This window comes from Vespula vulgaris, chromosome 1 (genome assembly GCF_905475345.1).
Source record: "Vespula vulgaris chromosome 1, iyVesVulg1.1, whole genome shotgun sequence".
Taxonomy (NCBI): domain Eukaryota; kingdom Metazoa; phylum Arthropoda; class Insecta; order Hymenoptera; family Vespidae; genus Vespula; species Vespula vulgaris.
The window spans coordinates 301060-308283 of NC_066586.1; positions in this window are offsets into that span (position 1 = coordinate 301060).

A 7224-nucleotide genomic window follows, 5' to 3' on the forward strand; every position below is an offset into this window, starting at 1 on the left:
TTATTAAGAACGAGAGTAGGACTGTTCCCTTCGATCGCTCGGTGGTCAATACCGTCGCGACGATCGATACTCTCCAACTTCGATTTTTGCGGGTATGGAGAAACCGTTGAGAAGAAATAGGAGGAGATACGAAGAAGACGGAAGCCTAGAGCACGGAATATACGTGGAATCACGTGTGATATCACGTCGATACCCATTCTCCGCAAAGACATCGTTACCTTTGGCTTCCGTGTCGGGAATACGTCGACCTCGTTTCCGTGACGGGAATTCAGGTCCGTCTCTGTGAGCTAGGACCATCCTCTTCTCTTCTCCCACACTCTGTCTCTCTTTCTCTCTCTACTTCTTTCTCTTCTCTTTTTAGTCCTTTGTAGACGATGAAAATATCCAAAGCGGATTGGCAGGACAGCCGTCTAACAATTTCACGCACGTGACGTGTCGGAACACGGAACGCCAAGAGCAACGTTTATAATTTGGAAAGTTTGAACTCGAAGGAGAGAAAACGGGACGAAAGGTGACGAAAGGTGACGGAAGGTGATGAAAGGGGTGGGGGTTGAGGGACTTGAAAAGACGAAAAGTCTTCGAACGAATAATTAGTCCAAAGCGAGAAATAACGTAGAGCTATGGGATTACGTCATCGGTTGTTGGCCCAATTTCTCCAAAGGATCGATGAGTGGGCAGCGAGCGAGATTTTCCGAGGGGCTACTTTAAGGTCGCCGTCGTCTTTGGTAGAATCTACGAAGCTTAATGACGAGAGGAGGAAGTTACGATTTTCCAATCGTTCCTCGAAAACTTCTACCTAGCTGGGACGAGAAGAAGAAAGGAGAGAGAGAGAGAGCTCGTGGAAATGTCGTTTGGAACGTAGGTTTATAAAATTGTACTTTTCCTCGATCCTTCCACTCGCTCGATTTCGAGAGTCTCCGTTATACTTTCCTAGTCTTTGTCCTAGTACCAAAGGACTCGAGTTTCCTTTCGTTTCGGAAAGAATTTCACTTAAATGACTGAGAATATATCGCGTACAACGCGAAGAAAAAGTTATTTCATCGTGGTTAAGAAAACGGAAGAATCAAAAAAATTCGTTTCGATCGTTGCTGCGTCGCGCTGGCACGATGCCTTTCTCGATTCATTCGGTTATATCGAGGATAAAAAGGAACAATGAAATTTGTAAATAAAAAAGTTTTAATAGCACTTTAGCGGCTGGCACTTTAACGGTGGGCAATTTGCGGATAATGATCGTAAAGTTTATATCGTTTGCCGATCGATAAACAGCGATTAATAAAATATCGACGACTACTCGCGTTGCACGGGGTGAAAAATTTAAATATCGATAGACGTAAGGTATTTTTTTATGCTTTTCTCTCCTTTTTTCCTTTTTCCTTTTGTCCTTTTTCTTTCGCAGTACACCTCGTAGGCACGCACCGTTCGACGTCACGAAAGAAAATAGGATCGACGAGAGGGCAAAGGTGAAATAAAGCATGCCGTAACGGTTTAATAAACGTCACGTGATATCGCAGGCCGAGCTTATGAGCCGTGCGCGGAGAAATGACGGCGATAATGCCTCATCGTGCGGAGGATAAAAATCGACCCTGTATTCGAGGAAGCTACAAAATTCCTGGAATTTCGCCGTCGAAATTCGCGCGTCGATACATGCAAGTCGGATAACGACAAGTCCGAGGAAAATAATTCATGCGCCGGCCCGAGTACCATCGTTTCCGTGAAAAGTACGATTGTCTAACGGACGAAAGAAAGAAAATCTTTTATTCGATTTTTCAAATTCTTTATAACGATATCGTATTCATCTCATAATTCTCTCTCCGCTTCTAGGTCTCTAAATATTCCAATGACCTTTATTACATTTTCCTTCCCTCTCGAATATATATGTATTTTTCTCCCGTTCTCCCGACTATCGTCTTCATTTATTTATCGACTAGCTTCCATCTTGCAACGCCTAGCAAATATTTCAGAGGCGATCAAAAAGGTGCGTTGTCTCTTTCCATTGTTAAGCACGAATTCATTGGAAATTTATTCTCTCTCGCGATTCGTTCGCGCATGAGATGTGAGCAAAATGAAACGGGGAGAGAGAGAGAGAGAGAGAGAGAGAGAGAGAGAGAGAGAGAGAGAGAGCGAGCGACTAGATGTGGAAAAGAATGCATAGCCACGGAAACTATAAGCTCGAAACAACGTACGGTTCGCGTGACCTCGTGAAAACTCGTGCGTTTAAACATAAGTGTAATTACTTTGCTAACCTGATAATTAATTTGACCGTTTCACCGACCCCCGCCATCGCCATCATCGCTGTTGTCGTTATTGCATGGAAAATCCGCCCTCTGCGTCGCTTTATTTCATTAAATCAGCTATCGTTAGGCAAATATCGAAAATAACTCGATATGCTGCTCCTCGATGTTTGGCATTTCGATATCCGTTTCTCTTTTCCTTTTCCTCTCTGCAACGATGCACCGATGCGAATCAAAATATATCCGGGAGAAAAAGAAATTGATCGTTCACGCAACGATCCTCGAATATAATTCATTACAGATATACTCGTTTGCGCGAGAGACTCGATTTTCATCGTTTTGACTCGACTCGAGAGTTTTTACGCGGAGCTTTTATTTCAAACGATCGCGCACGATTATCCATTTGAAAAAGAAAGGAAAAGGGAGAGAGAGAGAGAGAGAGAGAGAGAGAGATCGAGAAAAAGAATCAACGCATACGTTCGAACGATTCCCGACGAATTTGGAACGGATAGGCAAACGTTTGCCGTGGCCGGTATTGCGTTCGCATCGCGATCCCGGCATTGTTTCTACTCTTTCGTAATGACTGTCGATCGATTTTCTGGTTCATTGAACCGATTCTTGCGCGCTTCGAATGGAAAGACGTATGTTGGAACGTATACGTGTACATAGCTAGCTAGGCGCATACGTGTGTTTCGTACGGAGACGCGTATGAAACGGAGACGCGGACGCGAATTTAGCGGAAAATTTGTCTTTCTTTTATAGCGCGCGAGAGGAGTCGCGAGAAGCGAGTTGGAACGATTGAACGATGATAGCGTGAATTGAAACGATCGAACGTATGAAAAGACGAAACTGTTCGCGTTCGTAGACAAGAGTATTCGTAAGCGTGCAAGAAGATTCTGGTACGTAGTTATTACGGCAATAGATAGGACTATTAACGGTAACGCGCATAAAATTATATTTCCGCTTGATCCGGACTGTGAAACGTTTCGAAAGGAAGTTTAACGAGGTGGTACGAAACACGAGAAATTGAGTCTTCTCGCCATCTTGCGAAAGCCCGCGTAATAATCGGGAATCTCTTAACGCGAAAACGAGCATCGACATTTTTGCTGGTTTGCTCGGACCTATAACCGTATAATCGTACTCTCGCTAAATATTCTGGCACTTGGCGGCGTGGCCTTTCGAAAATTTCCCCTCAGCTTTTCGCGTTTTCGCTTCCAAAACGAGCGAAGTCGTAATCGGTCGAGAGGCTTATTCAGCTCCGAAATCGAAACGATTACGGTTGGAAATGTTGCGCGCGCTTCTCTTTCGAAATTAGCTGCCTTTACACCGGCATAATGGTCGTTCGACGAGATGCAAAAGAGGATTAACTTAATCGCTCGTTTATTTCTACCGAATCGCGAGACTTTCCAAATACGATCTAGCGACTCGCAATTGTACGTTTTATTCTCTCTCTTTTCTCTTTCTCTTTCTTTTTCTTTTAGCCTTTAACGGCAGCGCGTTTCGACCATTCACACAACTACTCACTTGCGGAACTATAACGATATATTTCTGATCGTAAACAATCTTGCGAAAAGGTTAAAGGAGCCTCGGGAAAGAAATTTGTAGATACTTAAAAGATATCTAGGAAATGACTGTAATTAATATCAAACGATTCGCGCGACGTTCTTGCCAGTTTGCCGGAAAATCGTTCGAGCTTTTAACGCGAGTTTTTCACTCGACTACCAACCTCTGTTAGTACGATGGTTGTACTTTTCTATGCTTACTTCGTGCGTCCTACTTTATGACTTTCCTGTGTACTTTTCCGGAACGTTCGTTTCTCTCTCTCCGTCTCTCTTTTCCTCTCGCCTAGGTGCCACCGAGTTGGGACCTTTGGTCGGCCGATTCTTTCGTACAATACAATTTTTACCGGCTGCATGCGCTTTCTCGAAATGCACACGTCGTAGTAATTTCAGGACCAGTATTTACCTTAGACGACTACGTCCTCGTTCACCTTTCGCGTTTCTTCCATACGTAACGATGGAATAGTATGCGCGTTCCAGCATTCACGAGAACGTGTTTTATATATTCGATGTATTTCCGATCAACCGACAAAAGTTATATTCTTGATCGGCAGATACCTTCAGCGATGGTATTCTTTATATCATTTATTATTATAAATCTATCATAGACGTTTATGCTACGTCGGGCTATGCATGCTTAGAAAGATAATATTTATATTTATCCGTTCTACAAAGTTCCTCGAATAAGGCGCGTGTATATATCTAGATGCAAACAAAATCATACAGTCGTCCGTCTCTTTTATTTCTCTTTATTTACATCCGATGCAATTCATCGCCTCGAGACAAGAGATAAGAAGGAAATGTCTACGAAGCTATGTACGAATTGTAGAGATCGAGGAATGGAAAAAAATGTCTACGTTTTAACGAGTTCTCGCGAGTCGTCCGTCTCTCCGCGTTATTTACTCGCGGTGGAAAGCTTAAGGAGATCTCTTTATCGCTCGCTAACGATCCCGTAGCCCCGCACAATCCTACCGTGTTTAATGTTTATCGTCGCTCGGATTCTCGATGGTTCTTTCGAAGGACGCTCCTTCGTCGATTTGTCAATTTAATGTTACATTCAGCTAGCTTCGGTCGTTTCAAAGCTGACTCGCTAACGTTGTCCGGCTTTCTGCCACACACGTTTCCGATCGTAAATAAGATAGAGATCCAAGTAACTCACACATAAGCGACTTGTTCGACAAGTTTTAGATTGAAACGGAGGAAAGGAGTGCTACTCGATTTTTCTCGAGTTTTAGAAAGCTCTTTGGTTATTTATTTTATCTGGTACGTAGTACAACGAATATTCTCCAATATTTTTAATCGATACACAGGAGCTCCTTGCGTTTGCCAATATTTCAAAGGAAACTTTATTGAAACGACGACGTAAACAAGAATACAGTGGATAGAAAGAACTTTCACCGCTTGGCTCGCACATACGCGATTAGGCTGCTTCCTTTGAGTACAACGGCAAATATTTAACGAGATACGTATATCCCATATCGGTGCATCGATCCGGACGACGTACAGTTTCGATTGTCAAGCAGTAAACCAGCTAGGTAAAATAGCTATTTGGCTGGGCGAATAGAAAATAGAAAATAATAGTTAGTAGCGAGTTAAGATTAGACGAGTCTTCTCGTATTTCTCGCCATTCTACGAAAATGACGTGCTCCATTTACGATTGATTTTATTCGTTTTTCTTTTCACTTTGGCATTTTGCAAATCCCAATCAAGCAAATGCATAGAAATATTGTCATCTATCATTTACGCTCGCGGATAACTCTCAATAAGGTTAATTATTTTAGAAATGGTTTATCTCTTTGCAACGTGGCTCAAAGGAACGCAAGTGATAAATGGTAGCGTCTCGCTCGTACGTTGCCGTCGCTTTAGAAAAAGCGAACGAACGAACGAACGAACGAACGAACGAACGAACGAATTGATAAATGTCGAAGGACGAACGCTCGAATTACACGATCGTACGATACGGACGAATTGAAATTCAACGAACGCGAATATGTGTTGTTTTAACGAGGCGAAAAATCGTTTCTTTATGCCTCACGACGTCGTTATTACATTCGTCGCGTATAGCGACAAGCGATCCAACGGCGACGAACAAAGCGAGAGAGAAAAATAATTAAATGCTAAACACGTGCGCGCGAGGAGTAAGTGGGAGAAAAAAGTAATGGGATAATTTTTAAGTCCTACGTCTCTCTCTCTCTCTCTCTCGTGCGCGTCTCTCGTACGTGGCGGTACGACGCTTACTCGTTATACCGATTTCGCATTAACTCGGATCGAGAAGAGATTCGTTGGCGTATCGTTAACGCGCAAGGGAAAAAGCGTAAAGCGCGTTTATCGGTACCTTTGCGTACACGTACGATTTTTTCTGACGATAGTCGGATCGTATACCATTAGGAACGTTCGTCGTCGAACGGTGCTCGAATATAAACGAGATTTATATTTCCATAGTTTTCTCTTAAGCACGGAAGCGAGGAAGGATAAAGGTTTTACGGAACAAACCGTCTTTTATTTTCATCGCGTTCGTCTTTGCATCTTAATCGCATCATTTTATCTAGACGGAAAACCGAAACGTCGGACGATCGATGCGATCGCTTTTTAGAAATTTTCGTAACGAATCGAGCAGACGTTACGGACGATCGATTGCCTGGACAAACTTTTTGCGAATCGGTTTCGATGACTTTGCTAAATAAGATCGATATTTCGGCGTAATAATTTCGCAAGAAAATCGTCGGTAGAGTTAACGCGGTAGACTAGAGTCGTAGGAGATATTCTCGCTTTACGTATGCACGCTCGAGTTATCTCGCTCTTTTCGAAAGAAGATAGAAGAGAGCGTCCGTAAAACGTAAAAACGACGACCATAGCGGTGACCGTTTTTCTTTGTCCTAAAACGATTCGTCCGGAGCATTAAGTTAGAAATCGCGTGCATCGCTTTGCAGTATACGTAAGCACATTAAACGTGTATTTAATAGGAACGTACGACTTATTCATTTTTCTCGCTCGAGCGCTTCCAGTTATTTTAAGATAAATTCGAGAAAGAGTAATAGGGTAGGAAGAAATTTATTATGGAAAGCTCGTTTCGAAATTTGATACGTTCTCGTTTATAGCTGGAGCTATTAATTTTTACGTTGGCTCTTCATTCGAACTTCGAAACGAGCGATCAGCGTCAAGAAAAAATATTCGGGTGGAAACGGTGTCTTGTCTAAACGGACGCGAATGAAACGCTTGGAAAGAAAGGCAATTACAAGATTATCACGGAATAAGCAAGCGATAATAGAGCTCCGTAGATCGTGGTACACGGCGACGTAACCCAACGATGTGACTCGACTCGAAGAAAAAGCATAATCACCGAAGCGAAAGGGAAGGAAGCGATCTTCGTAAAAAGTTAATCCGCGGAGTACCTTGGAGAATTTAGCCGGAGCTCTGCTTCCTCATCGCTAACC